The 5168-nt window shown below is 45.3% G+C and overlaps 1 non-coding gene across 1 annotated transcript; it reads left to right on the top strand.

The window, feature by feature from the left end:
- Positions 1–1102: 1102 nt before the first annotated feature.
- On the top strand, positions 1103–1207 carry mir210 (microRNA 210). The gene has a single exon (NR_107218.1). It is a non-coding gene; the product is annotated as a microRNA 210 (primary transcript).
- Positions 1208–5168: the final 3961 nt, after the last annotated feature.

Genomic DNA, 5168 nt, shown 5'->3' with positions numbered 1-5168 from the left:
ACGTGTCATTTCAGCTTTATAATGTAATACAAGTCTATTTTTGTGTATGTACCCCCTGGCGTTTACTTTGCAGAATTGATGTACAGTTTAATGTTGTTGGTTTTTGTCACCTAATCATAAATAAGTCAAAGAGCCCGCCCCTCCCGCGCGCAGCATCCTCGTACGTGCGGAGCCGCACTCCGCTCATGGCATCGCCGGACACAGGCGAGCCGAGTTGAACCACTTCCCCGCAGAGGGGTCGCAGCGCTGATCGTCGATCCAGTTCTAAGATCACTTGGGTCCGGCTCCGACAATCAGTCTCGTGAGTCGGCCTCTGTTAAAGCCCGCAAACCCGGTTCCCCGCCTGCACCGGCAGCCAGCGCGGATCAGAGCCGTAAACCGGGAACGCCGTAATGGTTTGTCCCTAATGTACGACGTGCAGAAGTGAACGCGCCGCATCCCAACTACTACTCCGCTGGCCGGTCAAACGTGTTGGCAAAGAACATCCCACCTCCAGCCGCTGTTGATTTGTCAGTTTACCTCAGTGGGCGGAGCATTTGGCTGCAACGCGAGATCCTATTGGCTGTTTGTCCTGCCAGTGATTAGCAGAACCAGGCAGGGTTGCAGACGCAGGGCAGGGAGCTGAACTTGTGCCTTGCTCCGGCTTCTAACTTTAGTCTGAGCACTGATTTATTGTCCGTGAGAAATGCTGTCTGACTGAGAGAAAACAAGACATTTAAGCTCTTTTTCTTTATGATTTACAAATACAATTTTTAATGGATACAGAAGGAAAGTTGGTAAGTGGCTTAATTTTTGTCACAACTATTTCAATTATTTGAAGTAAAAAAAAAGAAGTCACATTTAACCTTTTAACGATATACAATAGTGGAGAAGGTTTCCCGAAAATGACACATTTTTGTTGTTATCGCTAGAATTTGATGGGAACTTTCTGACAGCTGAGACAGAACTAGGAGGAAACCATGATGAAGCTTATTGTGCTGCTTAGTTATATCTGTATGACTAGAACTTTAGCATCCATCATCTGTGGTGCTCGCTGAAGTGGTTTGATATTCTTATTTAAACTGTTGTTTGCAGATGTTGTGCTCTGAAGAGAAGGACAGTTTCCGAGTTCTAAAAGCAGGTAAGCCACTGACTAACGCACATTGTGCGTGTGACAGATCCACTGTGCGTGTGACAGCGGCTAACCTGGTTTTGGGAAAACCTCTGACTGCTGCTGTGGACCATTAGACGCCCACCTGCAAGCACCTGTGTGCACAGGCCCCCAATAACGTCCTGTGCACAGCCCCACCAGGACTCTCTACTTCCACTGAAGCCGACGTCTTTCTGTTTTTACTTGTAAACCTAACGTTTCGCTGCCACCAGCGGTTTCTACGCCTGTCCTGTCAGGCTTTGAGGACTTCTGTTCCATTTGTGAATCTTTAATTGTATTCACATCCACAGTCCAGTTTAGGAAGAGGTCCTGGAGACCCAGCAGTAAAACTGATTGTGACAGAAAGCCACATGGACAAAGTTAAAGGTGATAGTTTCACCTCTATTGAAAAAGCAAAAACCTACCGGGATATGTGACTTAACTCATTTTAATTCACGTACATCCATACGTTGTTTCATTTCTACCATCAGTGTTTAACATCATGCACTAGTAAGTTGAATCAAGTTTGAATCATCTCTACCTTTCTCCATCAGCCATGCATCACTTAGTATAATGAAAATGTATAATTGTTTGCAATTCCCCCCTCATGACAGTCAGTGGTTTTACAATGTTAGGTCATGATCATGAAAATATTTCCAACACTTTCCCTCTGTTTAGGTATGTATATAGTTTAAAACTCTTTGGGTTTTGCTGAGTTTTTATAGACATCCTATGTTGTGTTGTTGTGTGATTAAACCACTAAATACGGTACAGCATGTGGTGAGCATCCTTCAAATTCAGGTATTCCTGGGCCTCATTTCTAAAGGTTGCGTACGCACAAAAGAAGGCGTACGCCACTCTCTACGCAATAGTTGATATTTATAAAAAGCAAACTTGACGGGAAAATGTGCGGTCCTTCATTCACGCTCTGACCCAGGCGTACGCACAAAAACGGGTGAAATGAGAAACGGCGACACCGTCGGCAGATGGAAGAAACACGTGAAAGTGAAAATGACAATACTGCCTCTCAGAAATAACATGAAGACTTCACAAAGCAAGTCTGACAATTAACAGCTACACCAACACCCGTTTGATCGATCAGCAGTGAAACAAACAAAAAAAATCAAACGAAAATTACAACAGAAATTCAAATGAACACTTATTTGCAAAAAGAAAAGTGAAATATTTTCTGCAATATTGGCATGTTGTGCAATTCATCCTCATAAATAATATAGTTAACAGAACGAAATAATGTACAAAACTGATATTCCCGTCAATGTGTCCGTCTGGCGGAGCAGATATAGGTGCGGGTGTGCGGACGGACAGATGCATTAATTGTCCACTGGGGAAAGTTGTTTTCATAGTAAAACATTTCTTCATAAGCTATGGAATTATGGTATTCATGCATATGCCTTTAGTTTGTTTTATTTTTAATAAAACAATGTATGGCGTATGTCTCAACCATTCAGAAAGCAACAAGAAATTACATTTGCGCAGAACAATTTCCCATTTCCACGTGGATTATTACAGACATCTGTAGCTTGTCAGATGTAATGAAATGGATGGAAATAAAATGCCCCATCACAATGCGTAATGACGCACAATGGCTGATCTGGCGCTCTTAGAAGATGTGGCAAATGGAAGAATTCAGAGTGAACGCATCTTTAGACAGCAAGAAGACTTGCTGACAAACGAGGACGAGTGGTTTATGAGCCGGTTCCGACTTCCTCTGCGGGCTTTTGGGGGGGTGTCACCCGGTGCATCTGGCGCGTCGGTGTCCCCCTGCGCCTCAGTCACCACTCCACTTAAAAGGGATTCCCCAATAATTGCCGCCAGTCTCTCATCAGGAGGGGTCAGCTCCAGTGTCCCCCCCCCCCACACACACACACCCGTGTCTGCCACGGGTGTGTGTGTGTGGGGGGGGGTCAGCGCTAGACGTTTTCCCCCCCTGACTTTGATGTCCGACCTTTTCTTTTTTATTTCGGCCACGGTCCGAGGTTGTGAGGCTACAGCATTTACGGCGTCTGCCACCGTTTGCCGCTCACGTGCCTTTTTGGCATTAGTAATGCCCACACTGTGTCCTCCAAACAACACTTTTCTCCTCTTTTCCACCTCGCCAACGATAACTTCTACTTCACATTGAGTGAAGTTACGTTTTTTTCATTTCCTCTCCGTGTTTGCCATGATTTCGCAATCAATGAATATTAATTTGTGGGCGTTTCACGGACTATTTATGGGCAACTATGGGCGTGTCATGAAGCCGCTAAAGCTGCGCTGCATTTAGAATTGGTTGTGATTTATTAAGAGAAAGATGCGTAGGATGTGCGTGCGCACGGTTTTATAACTCCGAATATTTCTGTGCGTACGCACGTCCTATGTTTCATCCGTACGCCACTTCTGACGCAAATCCTACGCAAAGTTTTATAAATGAGGCCCCCTGTCTCCACGCTGTCATGTGACCACAGGCTCTGTTCCTGTTGTGAGCAAAGTCCATGGGTAGTACCGCTCACGCCCACAGGGAGGTCTCAGACTCCGCTTCAAGCTTTTCCCCGGTAGAAACAAAACAAGGATTTGAAGCTTGTCTAAACCCTGCAAAGCCAGACATTTCTAAACCGTCTCCGTAGAATTCCACATAATACAGGAAACTGCCATTGCTCTTTTTCTCCTTTGTTGTATGATGTTGAAACATGGAGAACATTTTTACAAAACACGGAAACAGTGATTAATATTCACGCAATAAAACAGAAAAAGCCAGAAACATACCAGGGCTCCAGACTGCGACCAATTGGTCGCATTTTGCGACCAAAATTTGAGAGTGTGCGACTAAATTTTACATCCAGTCGCACATGTGCTACCAGTAAATATGCCTCCCCCACCCTACGTATTTTTTATACATTAAACGTGGAAGGGGCACGTCAATGATCAATAAAATAATCAATGAGACGCGAGCGCACACGCACGCAGGCAGACACACACACTCACGCACATACTCATGAAACGCGAGCACACATTCGCGTGATCCCTAGGGGGAGGGGCCTAGAGATGTTCGAGCGCGCGTAAACATCTGTGGGAAGGAAACGGAGACAAATATCATCACAACCTGATATGTGCGTCTGAGCTATGGGTAAGCGAACTATTGATTCGTTCTTCCGACCTGCGGCTGGTGTACCAGTGCCAGAGTGTACAGCAGGGGTCTCAAACTCGCGGCCCCCAAGATGATATTTTGCGGCCCCCGCCTTAATATGAAAGTTCAATTTTAATGCGGCCCGCCAGTTTGTATGAAAGACACTTTTTCATTGTCGTGCGCGGAGCTGACCAACCAATCACAGTGGGGTATATGACTCTTGGGGGGCGTGACAATGACAGGGTTTGAAAGAAGGAAACCTGACAGCCCCCTCCCTCCCCGGACCACATTAAGGAGTTCCTTACTTTCCTTTAGAACGTATTTATTCGCTCGTAATTTTCTACATACATGCAGTCCGTGCTGAACTTTTCTCTGGGCCGCACAGAACCGGAGGAAGGTTTTGGTTTTGGTTACGGTTACGGCGGCGCATCAAACGGTTATGCACGGCCGTTACGGGAGCACACGGCTCCCGCGGGAGTCGGGTCAGCTGAGGAGAATAAATGTCCCACACGTACATGCGTGACAGCTAACGGGGATTGAACTTTAAATATATGCGAGTGACAAGATTTAGTCTGAGACACACTGAAAACACGTTGGGGAAAATGCAACGATAGACATGTTTGAGATGATCCAGCGCCGCACCTGGATCGTTGGGGAGACCAGGCGGGGGGAGGGGGGGGAGGTGAAGGCGAATGAAGGACAACAGGAAGTTGGAGTTGTCCCTAGCATTCAATTTAGTTTTAATATTCCTCTCCCCCTCAGAATGATTTGTGTTATTATATAGTTTATGCTTATTTGAATGTTATGTAATGTATGTAGCCTTTTTTAATCAGTTGGTATTTTAAATTATTTTGATCACTGAACTACAAAAACCATCAGGACACATGTCCCATAATTCATTGTTTTGTAGTCATA

Source organism: Oryzias latipes, chromosome 6 (genome assembly GCF_002234675.1).
Source record: "Oryzias latipes chromosome 6, ASM223467v1".
Lineage (NCBI taxonomy): Eukaryota > Metazoa > Chordata > Actinopteri > Beloniformes > Adrianichthyidae > Oryzias > Oryzias latipes.
Note: the sequence above shows the minus strand (reverse complement) of the source record. Positions and strands in the feature narration are given on the sequence as shown.